The sequence below is a fragment of the Lepidochelys kempii genome, chromosome 21 (assembly GCF_965140265.1).
Source record: "Lepidochelys kempii isolate rLepKem1 chromosome 21, rLepKem1.hap2, whole genome shotgun sequence".
Taxonomy (NCBI): domain Eukaryota; kingdom Metazoa; phylum Chordata; order Testudines; family Cheloniidae; genus Lepidochelys; species Lepidochelys kempii.
Genome location: NC_133276.1, coordinates 10,363,708 through 10,379,158, shown reverse-complemented (window position 1 = coordinate 10,379,158; position 15,451 = coordinate 10,363,708).

The window sequence follows — 15,451 nt, the reverse complement described above, 5'->3', positions numbered from 1 at the left end:
TCTGACTTGCAATCAGGCAGTGAGATTGGCGCATATGTAGAAACACCCAAGCTAGCTTTGATTCAATGCGATTAAAGCGAGCACAAATAACAACAGCAATGTCGCTGGGCGGGCCAGTCAGATGAGACATACCCAGGGATGTGGCAGGGTTGTATAGCCCCCCCACTGCCACAGTTTCACTGCTATTGTTACTGGCACTAGCTAAGTCAAAGCTAGCGCGGGTATGTCTACACGACTACAGTGCAGACATACCCTAAATCCCAGTGGTTAGAGACAGCTAGAGCCACGCCTGAGATATTAGGGACTGCGCGTCCCAGCCAGAGAGGCTCAGTGGGGTGCTGGTTGCACAAAGCCAGGTGGCACCAGACACAGAATAAAGCAGCGCTGTTGCAAAGGTAGCAAGCACGGCGCGCTCACTGAACACCACGCAGTTATGGTGCAGTTGGTGTATGCATCGCTGCTCCTGGCCCCTGGCCGTTTCACCGATCATCCTTTCCTCATCTACTGAGGCCCACAGCTCTGTCTTTGTGCTGCACCACCTGGCCCAGTCTGGGAGCACCTCGGGCATAAGTTTTCAAAAGCATTGACAGCCAACCTCGCTTTCGGCAGGTGCAAGCAGCACATTCACACCCCCGCGCCCCCCCCCCCCCCATTTGCCCCTGCGAGTGGGACAGCCACAATACAACTCATACGTCAATTACAGGCATTAAAAGGTGCAGGCAAGTGAACTGTACGTGCTTCCCCAAGGCCCTACCTGAGGTGAGGGGCCCTTGCATGCTAGATTCCTACACCTGGCGGCACTCCCTGCCCCAAAGTGCTCATGGACTAAACAGACATGACAGGAGAAGGCTGGGAGGCTGGAAGGCTCATTATTCCTTGACATATGGGGGACTGAGAGGCAGTGATGTGCCCAAGGCCATAGAGGGAGTCGGTGGCAGAGGTAGGATCGCCTGGGTCCCAGTCCATTCCCTTAATCACAACTCATGCCTCTGTAAAGCAGGCTCCACTGGCTTGCTGCCTGGCCTTGGTCAGCGCACTCTCTTGCTTTACCCAGCTGCTTCTCCTTTGTCCGTGGCTCGTCAGAACTCTCATTAGTGTGTGGAGACGCAATGGCAGGCTTGATACATGGCAGCATTTCCACTGCTGCACACGCTCTCGAAGGGCCCGTCCCTGGGCACAGGAGCCTTTTGAAAGGGACCTTTAGTCCCTGTTCACAGTTAGCACTTTTGTTTCCATTTCAAAAAGGTACACACAGTGTGAACATCCTTTCTGCCAGTCAGGTTCATTAGCATTTTAATTATGTTCTCGCCCCGGGAGGGCTGCCTGCCTCCTGCATGTCTGCAGCTCGTACACAAAGGTGCAATACAATAGTTTTCGCAAAGACTCCATAGGTGGAGCAGTGCCACTCGTCCTGCCTGGGCCTTGCGCTGTTCTTTCCTCACACGTGCTAAGAGCGACCACTGCCCTCACAGCGCCTCCTGCTGGGAGAAGCTGAGAATATGGTAACCACAGCCACATTACTGCGTGTATATAAAGTCTGCTGCAGTTTCCACGGTAAACATCTGATGAAGTGAGCTGTAGCTCACGAAAGCTCATGCTCAAATAAATTGGTTAGTCTCTAAGGTGCCACAAGTACTCCTTTTCTTTTTGCGATTACTGCAGTAAACACTTCTGACTCCTTTCCTTCATCTGGGGCTCCCAGCCTATTGGGGCGCCTCTGCCAATCATCTCGGCTCTGTCACTGCTCATTCACCATCCCTGCAGCTTGGAGCACTCCACCCACGGGGTCACGATGGTTAAACACCACTGGTGGTGAAACTGGAGGCAGAGGTAGGCAGCCCCCCGGGGCGTAGAGACACCTCATGAAGGTAAGGGAGGGAGAGACTGGGGAAAGAGGCTGTGTGAGAGTGTGCTATCCTCTGGGAACACTTGTACCACAGGGACTGCAGCGTGGCATGGTACACTAGGGCTAATCATTAGCCTTCCAGATGGGCTTACGGCAGCTTTGCCAGAGCTGAATGCCTCTGGGCAAGTTTGACTCTGGTGTATGTGTTGGCCGTTTGGAGAGGGATGGCTCTGGAGCTGGTGTGTGTCTGCACTTAGTGGCGTGGCGCGGGGGGCACGTGGAATCCAGATTTAGTACATGGCTGCACTGTGGAGAGGGACGGATCAGGACCAGGTGTGTGGCTGCATTGTGTGGAGGGGTGAATCCAGATCTTGACCCAGGTGCATGGCTGCACTGTGGGGAGGGGGTGGATCCAGCCCTGGTGCCCGTGTATTCTATGGAGAGGGGTGAATCCACTTCAGGACCCAGGTTGTGTCTGCATTTGGTGGCGCAGACCTATCTCAGCTCATGTGGCAGGTGTCGTTAGAGCAGCTAGTCGACTTTCTGTGTGAGCCAGCCCTGTAGTATTCCACCCCGGTCCACTGGGTCTTGTTCGTGTGACTGATGCCTGCATCAGTGAAGCTGACCCTCCTGCTAGTGCTCCCCTGTCACCAGGCCCGGCTGCATGGCACTGAGGCTCAGTGTGTATTCCTACCAGCAGGCTGCTCAGAGATTGCAGCATGTGGCTCTTGGCATCTCTGAGTTCTCTCCAGTAAGCTGTTTATTAAACCCAGCACCAAAAAATCCCTTCCCTGAAATGCTCTCAGTGGTCATGTGGCTGACAGAGAAATGGAGGATACAGCATGCAAGAGTGCGCACTTAGACCAGCATTTCTCAAATGCGACCACTGGGGCTTTACTTGTAGCCGCAGCCTCCTGGGCGGTGATTGTGGGGAGGGGACGAGCAGCCCTTCCCCAGGGGCCACCAGCAGTGGTTAGGTCCTGCCCCGCTCTGGAGACGCACAAGCTGGAGGAGCAGGCAGCCAGTGAGTTCCTCACCTTCCCAGGGGCGGAGGGGTCGGGCATCAGCCCTGGGGTGGTGAGTGGCAGGCTCTAGCCATGGAGCTTTGAGCTCTATCCCCAGGCCCTGTCCCCTGGTGTGGGGCTTTGGGCTCTGTTCTCTGGCTGTGCGGTGGCGAGCTCTGGCCCCGAGCTCCCGCTCCCCCCTCACCTGTGGCCCCCACTGCCTCTCCCAGTGCCCCTTCACTGCCTCTGTACCCCCTTCCCTATCCAGGGCTTAATTTGTCCCCAGGCTTGCTGGGGCTGAGTAAATCTGCTGTGAAAAGTGCTATTTGTTGTTTGTTAATATCACTTTTCACAACACACTTAGTAACTAGCAAGTCTTAAAACAGAGCAACCAAAAAAGCAAACAAAAAACCCCAACAACAACAACAACAACAAGAAAGAAAGAACATTCAAAGCACCTTATTATTTGTTTTTCTATTCTGTTTGGGTCCGGTAAAGAATAAAGACAACTGTACATTATTTTTATTATTAAGGTGAAAAAAACCCAAAACCCACATAAATAAACTACAATGATTTGGATGTGTAGCTGTGCATATTTATTTGTTTTTCCTAAAGTTAATTAAGTGTTTTAGGCAAAATTGTCAGAGCAGCCACCAGCAAGAGTTGGTAGCCGCACTCTCAGGCCACCAAATATTTTGTTGTGAGAACCCCTGTCTTGGACTGCCAGAGTAAAGGCTGCAGCTCCAGGAGAGAGATGGAAACTAGCGACTGGACCCAAAGCCCAGAGCCAAGGTGGGATGGAAGGTCTTTGTATCTCAGGAAATGGGGATGCAAGTCCTATCTCTGCCACAGAGTATCTGTATGACCTCGGGTAAATCACTTAATCTCTCTGTGCCTCAGTTCCCCATCTGTCAAAGAGGGATGTTACTCAATCCATGGTCTACTTGTAGTGGAAACTCGCCGGGGCGGGGACTGCATCTTACTGTGTGTCTGCACAGCATTGAGCACAATTGGGCCCCAAGCGTGGCTGAGGCTTCATTATGCTAGTGTAACATGAAGTCATAAATAATCCAAACAAGCCCAGACACAAACGCTCCCATTTCCAGGGGAGGTGTTTGAGGTTCAGGTCTGGATGGAAAGTTTGTAGCCTGTGTAGCTAAAGTGAGTGGAGAGTGAACCTCGACCAGTTCAGAGCTCTGGGTGCTTCTCTGGACTAGCCGGTGTTCTTGGGTTTGCAGATCTGGGCGGCAGATCCTGCCATTTGCATGTGGAAATGTGAAAGCGATGACGGTGCTGGGCCTGCACCCGTCTCCTGGGGAGCTGGGAAAACAAACGGGAGCATTTGGATCTGGGCATGTACAGACACACAGTAAGATGCAGTCCCTGCCCCTAACTGTAGGGGCTTTCAGCTGGGGAGGGCCTCATTCAATTCCTACTCTGGCTGGCTAAGATAGCAGCTGTCACACGAGGGGATCCTCTAACTCTGCATCTTGCCAGCTGGTCCCTAGGGCTGAGCGTGGCTCCTTTTGGGGCCAGACAATGCTGCTCCAAGCACTGACTGCTTCAGGTGGGTCGGTGGTCCAGAACAGTGCCAGGAGCTGAGTGACTGGGAGCTGGGAAACAAGCCCTGAATGAATTGCTAAGGGCTGGAGCACCACAATTGTAGTTTCCTTTGCCGGGGAAGTCAACAGCCAGAACTCCAAATACACAGGGAGTGGGGGTGAGGTGGATGTGTGAGGCAAGAAGGTGGAATTTTACTTGGTTGATCTTCAAAGCAGAACTGCACACTGAGAGCTCTGGGCAGGCTAGTGTGTTGGGACAGTGCGTACAGGAAAGGTTTAACAGAAGGTGTGTGTTTGTTTGTGTGTGTGTGCGTGCGTCTGTCCCGTGCGCAGGAGCTCACAGCTGCAGAAACCACCCAATCATGGAGGATAGGTGCTCCAGTTGGGGCTAATTAGCAACAGGCCATAAAACAGGAAGCTGGGAGCCCCCCTGGTTTCCTCTAGGGGGGAGAAAGGCAGGATCTGTTCTCAGGGCTAATAAGCTGCTGCTTGTCACCTTGGACTGCTGAGTCTCGTGTGTGCCGTGGAAGGTAGGAAACAAGTACTGTGGTCCTTGGACACCTAATTATCCACCTCCAAGGGTTTTTCTGTATGCTGCTCCCAGCTGTGAAGGGCTGCTTATCTTTACTTCCCTGATGCCAGAGGTCTGTGCTGGGCTTGCATGCCGATGATGCTGCTTGTTCTCCAGCCTGGGCATAGCTGTATTGCAGACAGGTGAGAAACTGTCTCCTTGCCCTTAAACCACTGTGAGCCCAGGATGGGGTTAGGCAGACTGAAAGCTGCTTCCATTTGAAGGCTGGTGGGTGATGCTTGTGTCTGATGAGTTCAGTAAGCCTCTGCCATGTTCCTAGTGGAGAAATGGCTGCAGCACCAAAACACCTCCTGGATGAGTTATTAATTGTAGTCTATGCTCCTGTTGGCAGCTGCAGAAGGCAGGCTGAGGGCTGACTGGGTTGTTGAGACTTATTGTTAGTTGCCAGCTCCTTGCACTGTAACCTGGCAGAGACTGGGTCTTGCTGTAATCTTGGCAGCCCTTGGCAGTTAGGCTGTGGTGCTGTCCCCACCGGAGCCAGTGATGGGCTTGCTTATTAGACTTGGCTTTTCCATTAATACCCCTCTGACCCCGTCCCCGTCTCTCTCCTTCCTTCTCTTGCTTGCTCCCTCATCTTGGAGTGGCCAGTGTTCTTGTGCTGTCTGAGACACCTCTGGCCTGTCCAGCAAGCTGGCTGCTGTAGGGCTATGGGAGAACTCTGGCTGCCCTGATCTCACCTAATACCCCCCCACGGCAGCTGGACAGGCTGTGAGCACAGGACAGGGCTGGAGGCTAGGAAGGGAACAGTGTCTCTAATAGCTGCTGGAGGAGTTGGGAGGTGGCTGGTATGCTGTGGGACGGCAGGGGAGGGGTGTTTGTAGGTTGGGGGCTCCATGGGTTAACTTGCTGCCTTTCCTCCTCTGGGGCTGATCGCATCTCTGCCCCTCGGGGATCTCACTCACGAAGGCCAATTTGCCTTGATCTTAATCCGACATGCCACTCACGGCTGACCATTTAACAGCACTCGCTGCAAGACATAGGTGCTGTGGTGGGCAGGTCTGCTCCTGCATCCCAGCAGGGAGCTCCAAGGCTGCAATGGGTCCTTGGAGCGCTGCCTTTGCTGAGCAGCCCCAGCAGGGGCTAGGAGGCTGGGAGCGCTTTCCAAAGTGCTGTTTAACGAGTACAGTGCAGCCCATGCCAGCCCCCAGTGACCACGCCCCCAGCATGGTTAGCTAGCACCCCTCTGCTGCTGGTACAGCTACTGAATGCAGCTCAGAACTGCAATACGGGGACAGGCAGGGCAGGACTGAGGGGACATCAGCATGGCTAGGTGGGGTCCAGGACAGTAATGGCATGGGCAGGGGGCCAGGGCATGGCACAATTGAGGGGTCCTGGCAGAGCTGTGTGGGGGAGCCCAGGACGGGAATAGCAGAGGACTCCAGGTCAGCCTCAAACTCAGGTGTGCGTTTCACTTCTCCCGTTGCCAGCAGTGCCCTGACTTGCTTGGTTGAGCTTTGCTTTACTCACAAGAACACATGCAAGAGCTTTGCTAGAACTGCATAAAAAGTGCCTGTTTTTGCCGGAGAGTCTGAGTGCGGCTCTCGTGCTCCACAGCCAGCCAAGTGCACCTGTCATGGAGGGCTGGCTGGGAAAGGCCTCCTGCTTAAATGGCTTTCCAGCCTGCATGAAACTCGGTGGCTGGCTGGAGCCAAGGACCCTGCTGGGCGGGGATGTCTGGAGTGCCATGGCAGCCTTTTGTGTCCAGGAGCGGATCAGACCAGAGGTCTGAGCTCTAGGCCCTGAGCATGGTGTCTGGTGCACAGCAAGCAGGTGACAGACGTAACCTTGCAAGAGCAGGAGCACAGCTGAGTTGCCTTATGCCTCAGGAAGCATGGCTGGTGCTGCGTGCATTCCACGTGCTCAGGGGCTATGGCTGGGATGGATGGAAAGTCTTTCTGCAGCATGCCTGCTTCCCCCATGACATGGGTGAGAACTGGGCTGCTGACCGGGCCAACCAGGGGCCGTGTGAGTGCCACAGATTGCTGCAGGAGGGGAGGGCGCCTAGCATGAGAACTGGGCCTGTCTAGTTTCTGCCTTGCTGTGCGCTCATGTTGAGTTGCCAGCCTTTCCAGACTCCTGTCCCCCTTTCAGGAGGCTGATTTGTCTTGTGTACCAAGTTTCACCTCACTTAAAAACTACTTGCTTACAGAATCAGACATAAAAATACAGAAGTGTCTCAGCCAACAGTACTGGAAAAATTGCTGACTTGCTCATTTTTACCATACAATTCTAAAATAAATCTATTGGAATATAAATATTGTATATAGAGCAGTATAAACAAGTCATTGTATGAAATTTTAGTTTATATTAACTTTGCTAGTGCTAGTAGCCTGCTGTCCAACTAGGTAAATATCTAGATGAGTTGATGCACCCCCTGGAAGACCTCTGCGTAGCCCCTGCCTGAGAACCACTGCTCTAACCTGGGTTCAGTTGTTGGTGGTTGTAGGTTGGTCTTTATTGCCTCAGTGGTCCCCTCTGCTGCTCCTGACCTGCCACCACCCTCAGCTGTCTAGTTTTTCTGTGCACAATCAGCTTATATGCACAGCCCCCAACTTCGCCCACTCCTGTCTCCATGCGCACACACCAGGTACCCTATGTGCACATGGTCTGTAGTTACCATACTCTTTTCCCAAAGGGGCGGGATTTGGAGGAGACAGAGGGAGCTGTATTTGAGAACAGGTTTCTCATCCCCTTCCTTGTCCCAAGTTAGGCGTCGCAGAGGCTTCATTGGCCACAGTTAGGGAGCGGGTGGCTGGGAGCCGACACGCTGTTCCCCTTGGTTCTCCGGGAGTGGAGAGGAAAGGAGAGCTCTTTTCTGCTAGCTCTGCATGCAAGGGCAGGCTGGCTGCGGGGAAGGCAATCAATCAATAGCAGAAAAAGCAAATGTTCCTTTGCTAGTGAGGAGAGGACAGAGGGGGCCTGAAGACAGGAGTTAAAAAAAAAATAAAATAGAAAGCCTGAAATCTTGATAAGATCGTACTTGTCGAAAGAGCTTTCTGGGAGGGAAAAAAATGACTCCATCCCTCCACATTCATCATCTTCTGATGGGATGTGAAACACCAGCTAGTTCAGGTGGCTCACATAAACCGTAGCCTGCTTCTGATACTGTTCGGAGCTGTTACCACAGTGCTATTTTTACAGCAATTGTCCATCTTCAGTAGTGATAGGAGCTACTGAGCCCATCTGAATTAAAGCAGCTACTTCTTTCCAGCCTTGTTAGGGGGATGGGATGCCATGCCCTTGCCGGAGAGCCCTTGACTAGGGGATTCATGTGCATGGCTGCTAGCTTTGGCCAGTTGCTTTCTGACTGTTCCCTAGTCATGCTCCTGTCACTGATGGAGCATCTTTCCTTCTAAAGCATCTCTACAGCAAAACCATCTTTGCCTGCACTTTACTGCAGCCACCTCTGAAGTGCACCAAGCCAGCTGTGTCATGGTGCATGGCAGCATAGGGCACAAAGCTGAAGCCTGTGTCAGAATGAATTGTAGGGAATGGGAAGGAGATACTGCAACTGGAATGTGAAGCTAACTAGTGTCCCTATGCATATTGCAAATAAAAACAGGATCTTTAATGAGCTTAAGTGTTAGGAAGACCCTCTTAGCTCACCTCAGAGGCCATTCTCCCTAGCATCAGGCTGGAGAGTACTAACCCACAAGGCAACATGCCAGCTACTGAATCATCAGTGTTACAACTTCTAGCCAGTAGACTTTCTAGGTAGCTCTCCCATCCAAGGAGGGGTAGTTCCTCTGAAGCTAAGCAGAGCTGGTTTATAATGGGACAGCTGCAGAAATCTGACAGCTGCTGCCCGAAGGGCTATTCAAGAGATGAGTTGAGCTGCATTGTCTAACTCAGTCAAGTGCCTCCTGCAAAAGCCCCATCCACATCTTCCAGGTGGCAAAGATGCCAGATAAATTAATACTGGCAAGATGAGACCAAGGAAAATCTAGGTGCTGTAGGAAGTCCTGTCAGTAGGTGGTGCTCTTCCCTCTGTCAGTGTCAAGCCACTGCCCCAACACTGCTTCAGGTACCATCTATTAGAGGCAATGTGAAACTGGGGTCCTGGTTGGACATGGGAAAGATCCCATGATGTAAAAAGAAAAGGAGTATTTGTGGCACCTTAGAGACTGCCACAAGTACTCCTTTTCTTTTTGCGAATACAGACTAACACGCCTGCTACTCTGAAACATCCCAGGATGTTTCACAAAAGTACCATTAGCCACAAGGTCCTGGCCAAATGCTAAGTTGCTTGACTAACTTCCCTGTGGTCTTTCAAATGAATATTGGATTCAAGTCCTCTGTTAAGCCTTGACTAAACCCAAAAGCTACACTAATTTAACTAAATCTGTTTTTAAATCAGCAGCCTCTTGTGTGTGAGAACTTATTTTGGTTTAAGAGTGCCTTCTATTGATTGACTCTTTGCAGGCTTAAGCTAAATTGATGCGAAGGCACTCTGAACAGATGTGTACCCACACAGGGGTTGGTGCTGGTATTGCTAAATTGGCTTCTAAACAGATATAATAAAAATGGGACCAATTTAAATAAGTTTAGATAAGGTCTTAAATTTCTGCTTTGTTGCTGTGTGCTGTTAAATGGATGTAGCATTTACAGTTGAGTGCAATTTGTCAGCTGCCTAGTAAATATGCTGAAAAACTATTTGTGAATTCTTCAAAATTTTGTTCAGAAATTTAGGTAGATTAACCCTTTTTTGGGGGAAAAAATATTAAAACACTCACCCAGAACCTTAAATGAAACAAAACAAACAATGCTGCAGGTTAAATAATGTGGTGTTCTATCAGAAATGCATTTGTTTTGTCATCTTGTGTTGTGAAGAAACTGGAAAACTTAAGTTTTGATTTGAAATGAACCAGAAAAAAGTTCAATATATTTTTGGTTCTGCCACCAACCCTCCCCTGTCCCAAATTTGCTCATCTCTAAGTGCACTTCACCCCAGAACTGTCTACATCACCAGTGCCACTGAGAATGAATGACTTGTTAATTTTGTATGGCATTGCACGATGAAGTGCTGGTGAAATGTAGACATTTGTTTGATTTGAAACATACCTGAAAGAGGGAGGTCTACAACCATGGAGATGGAGGCAGAATGAGACAGATCTAACAGGCTATGTAGCTCATTTCTGGAGAGAGGTTACAGCTGCTTCTGAGGGGGCTGGGATCTCAGTAGCAGGTTAGCATCTGGGGATCTCGATTGTTCTGCCAAATGCTTTTGAGGTAAGTGGTGCTGGTGATTAAGCAGAATGAGGGAGATGCAATGGTTCTTTGAACTGAAAAAACCCCTCCTGGGAATTGTTGTTTTTTAATACTTAGTATTTTTAAACTGTTTCCCACTATCTTGAGAAATCTGCAATTTTCCTCCCCTTTCGTGCAATCTGATGGCCTTGGCTCGTTTTTCTGAAAGCGTCGGTGAAGTAAAACTAAAATAAATGCTACAGTACCTTAAACATCTGTGTTTTTGTTTTGAAACTCGAAAGCTTAGAGAGGGGGAAGAAAGACTGGAAGCTTCTGGCTTTGCCTAGTTCTGTTGTGACCCTCCATTAGAGGGATACTTAAGGGGAGCAGAGTTAGTGCTGGGGGGTTGTTTTAGTCTTGTCATCCCGACTGGGCTAGCTTTGCATTAGAAGCTGCAGGTTTTTGTTGGTGCCTTGCAGGAAAAGGGTGGGATGGGGAGAAAGAGCCCTTGGGTTCTGTAATGAATAAAGATGCTGCTCTAGACACTCTTAAAGGAGATGATCTTAAGGCTGCCAGAAAGGGAGTCTTAGGGCTAAGTGGAAGTTAATGTAACTGGATGGACTGAGGGAAGCAGAACAGGTAGAAGATAGGCAGGAGGGAGGAAATCCAGAAGGAGGTTGGAGTCCCACTGGCACTGGGGAGTGATTGGTTTGGGGGGGGGGGCAGAAACGGGGACAATAAGGATATTGGTGGGGGGAAACTCCTCCAACTTGGACAGAACCTGACCCTTCCTGTTGAGTATTTTGCGTTTACCTGACTAAAAAATTGTGCAAACTCAGGGTGGGGCTGAGAGCTAGAATCAAACCATCCCCCTCAATACCCCAGTGAACCTGCAGTGGCAAGTTTCACATGGTGGTGGCCATTAGCTTAAGGTGCTTTAACTGAGAGCAGGACTACTTTGGAGGGCAGGGGCTGCACTCAGCCTTTAAACTCCCCAGTCCAAGGGCTTACACTGGAATACTGTCCCTTCCTACCCACACCTCCTTTCAGCTCCCTCTCCTCTGCTAGGCAAATATAGTAAAATAAACCAGATCTAAGGGTGGAAAGTTCAGTGTCTCCCTGCTCTTTCATCTATTCTTATTCCCTTCTCTATCCTACCTGTTTTTTCCCCCTTGTCTCTCTCCTGTTTTTCTCCCCCCTCATCAGTTCAGATTCCCTCTCCTCACTCCCCCCCAATCTTGCTCTCCCTTTCTTGGTCCCGCTGCCTGTATCTCACCTTCCCTGTGCCAGTGGCTCCCTCTGTTGTCTCCACAACATACCTACCCGCAGTGCACTGAGCCCTCCTGTTCCCTCCACCTCCTTTCCCGCTGCTGCTGTATTCCAGGGGCCTGGGTGCTGGCCTTCCGCATGCCACAATCTCCGTTCCTCTTGCTTTAGGGCTTTTCTGCAAGTGCCACAAGTCCCTGCTCTCTCAGGGCTCCACCTAGAGTGAAAGCAAAGGGCTGTAACCTTGGGGTGAGCGGAGCTGCTGTTTTAGGGATGCTGTTGCTGGTCCAGCCATGCCTGGGATCCCCAAGGGCTAGAGATCCTGGAATGAGTGTGTGTGTGTGTGTGTACATGCACACTCATCTATCAAACCCTGTGCGGAGAGGCAGCAATGCAGGGCCTATCATTAACTGCTCCGTGAGAGGCAAATTACAGACTTAGCGACACAATTAGGCCAACACTATAGGAAATGGAAAAACCAAAAAATCATTTCTCTGAATTCCTTACCTCCCTCTTCTCCAGTACTACAGACTTGTGCAAAATTAACTCCTGCTCCTCTCTGACAGGGCTGATAGAAGCCACTGGCAAGGGGCGGTGATGGAACAGTTGGCGATGGCGACAGCAAAATCATTATTCCATTAGTTGGCAAATCTGGGGAGAAGGAATGAAAGGAGCGGGGCAGGGCAGCTGTGGCAGGCGCAGGCTGTGTCCCAGCACGGCTGTCCGTTGCTCCAGGGAGCTGCTGTTGCAGGTCTCCTGTCAGACACCCCTCCGGGCAGGGCCGGATTTAGGGGCAGGCGACTGCCTGGGGTGCCAGGCTTGGGGCGGGGGGGGGGGGGGCACCAGACTCGGGGGGCTGGTTTTGTTAGCGACCAAAGAGAACATATGAAGTGACGTGTTTCAGGTATTCCGTCTGTGGGGTCATTTGTCATCAGCCTCCTGGAATGTTCTGGGCCGTTGGGGAATCTCGTGGAACCTTCCAGCCTTTCCGAGAGTTCCTTCACCTCAAAGCTCCTCGCGCGTGGTCAGCCGGGCGCTCGCGGGTAGACAAGGGGCGGCGCCGGTCAGTGAGATGTGAGAACGCACGGAAGTAAAGTGAGAGCCCAGCTGCGATATTGTGAACAGGGAGAAACCATGCGTGTGAATCGCGCATCAACGTTGTGAAATGGGCTGCGAATGCATTAAAAATAAGGTATTCAAACGTTCAACAAATGGGGAAGGGGGTGCCGAAGATGCTCCTCACCTGGGGTGCCATTTGGTCTACGGCTGGACCCGCCTCAAGGGGGCGTTGCTGCCGACCCGGCTCTGGGTGAATGCCAAGGGTGAGACGGCCACCTCTCCTCTCCCGCGGGTGGCCCAGAGTGAAGGGACAGGCGTTGGGGCTGCAGGAGCAGATGAAGGGGGTTTAGGGGTGCGACTGTAAAGGAATCGGAGTTGTGTGGGGAAATCCTTGACTGCTCGACTGCCCTCTAGAGCAGGGGTGGGCAAACTACGTCCCGCGGGCCAGATCCGGCCCATTTTAAGCCGGCCCATGAGCTCCTGCTGGTGAGCCGGGCCAGGGGCCGCACCATGTGGCTCCTGGAAGGCGCAGCATGGGAACCGGAGAAGGGACATGCCACTGCTTCCGAGAGCTGCTTGAGGTAAGCGCTGCTTGGCGCCTGCACCCCTGAGCCTCTCCCCACACCCCAACCCCCTGCCCCAGCCCTGATTCCCCTCCCGCTCTCCAAACCCCTTGATCCCAGCACGGAGCACCCTCCTGCACCCCAAACCTCCCCTCCCCCAGCCCCACCCTAGAGCCTGCACCCCCAGCTGGAACCTGCACCTCTTCCCACACCCCGCCCTAGCCCTGATCCCCCTCTGAACCCCTTGGTTTCAGCCTGGAGCACTCTCCTACACCCTGAACTCCTCATCTCCAGCCCCACCGCAGAGCCTAACCCCACAACCAGAGCCCTGACCCCCTCCCGCACCCCAACCCCAATTTTGAGAGCATTCATGATCCACCATACAATTTCTATTCCCCGATGTGGCCCTTAGGCCACAAAGTTTGCCCACCCCTGCTTTAGAGCCATGCTCTTCTCTGTGCCTGTGAGTATGGAGCATAGTACAAGGGGACAGCGTAGGCATTCCTCTGCAAACCACAAGTGGTGGGAAGCCCAGGAACCCAACACCCTGCCCCATGACAGGGAGTCAGTGCTCTTTATCCTCCTCTCCTGCCCAGCCTGGGGCTATAAATCAATAACCAGAGTGGCTGGAATGGAGTCAGGTCAGTCACAGGCTCCTTTGTCTGCTCCTAGCACAGCTGGAGGGCTGCTGGTTCTGGAGAGCTCTGGGAGGTTCGAAGGAGTGTCCATTCCCATTGCACTCAGGGCTGGCTGTTCCTTTCCTTGTGCATGCTGAACTGTTTCTTCCTAGAAGAAGTGGCTGTCTGGGTGATGGGAGGGGAGGAGAGGATACGCGCACAAGGACACAGATACCTGTAGGCATTTAGGGATGGTCTCTCAGAAGGAAGGAACTCTTGTTGCTCTCTGCCCCCAAAATGTGGCTAATATACAGCGCTACACTGCAGTATAGATGAAACCAAGCCACATGTCATGTCTGTCTGGGTGTTTGCAAGGCTGCAGCTGTATTACAGAGCTTATTACAAACATGATAGGCTGAGATTTTTCAGATGCCTCTAGGCCCCTTGCAACCCAGAGCTTTCAGCCCCTCTGAGAAAACTCCATCCCTATTATAAGCTCTCCAGGGCAGGGATTGTCTTTTCCTAGGTGTTTGTACAGCACCTAGCACAAGGGACCCTCATTTAGACCCTTGGGATGCCACTAGAATATCGTAACACTCTCCTGGTCCCAAATGGTGACAGTCCTTTTCTCCTGCTGCCTCAGTTGCTCGGTGACTCAATTTAGCACCTATGGGCCCTGGGTGTTCTGTGCTCATGTCCCACCAGCTAAGGGCTGGATGCAGAGCCTGATTAAGCCCCTGTGAGTAGGACTGGCTGGAAAACAGCATTTATTTTTTTTCCTCATTTCATGAGCATTTGAGGCTTTGAAATTGCCTTTTGTTCCAAGGCACAAGGAAAATGAGTTCTTTGGAAACGGTTCATGGCCAACTTTGAGAGATGCCCTCAGAAGAGCCTTGTGGTTTGGGTGCTCGCCTGGGATGCTAGGGAAACAGGCTCAAAGCCCTGCTCTGCCTTGCTTTTGAGGATTTTTTTAAATTTCAACATCTGTGAATCTGAGAAGAAGCAGGTTAAAGAAATGCACATTGCCCTTAGTTTGGAAGGTGGGGAGGTCAGGGAGGGTCTCTAGTTCCTGTGGGAGCTCATTCCACAGTCTGGGACCAGCCCCTGAGAACTTGCATGCAGCAGCACTGTCCTTCACAAGAAGGAAGCTTATCTGTGCCTGAAGGGTGGAGTTCTTGACCAGAGCCTTCATCAGGGACCTCTGGGACCGGGCCAGGGAGTGCCTTGAAGATAAGGACTGAGGCCTTGAACTTGACACTCACCTGGGAAGTCTGTCCAGAGAGTAGAGGACAGGTCTGATGTGCGCAGTTCGAGTTGCTGAGAAGATGGCTGTAGCATTCTGTCTTAGCTAGAGCTTGCTAAGGGCTGAAGACTTCTTGCCCAGGTGGGCTAAAGACCACAAACTAAGGAAAACTAACAACCCTCAGCCCCCTCTCACTGTGGGGACCTGGGCACTTAGTAAGTTTGGCCCCATCTGCAGTGCAGAATGCAATGTGTTAACCATGTTTGGGGGTTGGACACCTGGCGGTAAACTAGTCCCTGCCACAGCTGGTCTTGTAGTATAGGAGGAGCATCAAGTTTCCTCTCTCCAAAGGAGAATGTATTATCTGCAGGTTGAGCCTGCTCTCTTGATGGAACAGTGCATATGTGACTTATGCGTGAGGTTCTCTCCCTGTCACCACTGTTCTTGTGTATGGCCGAACAAGTCAATGGCAGATTGTTAAAATCTCACTTCAGCAGCAGAAGCGGCAATTA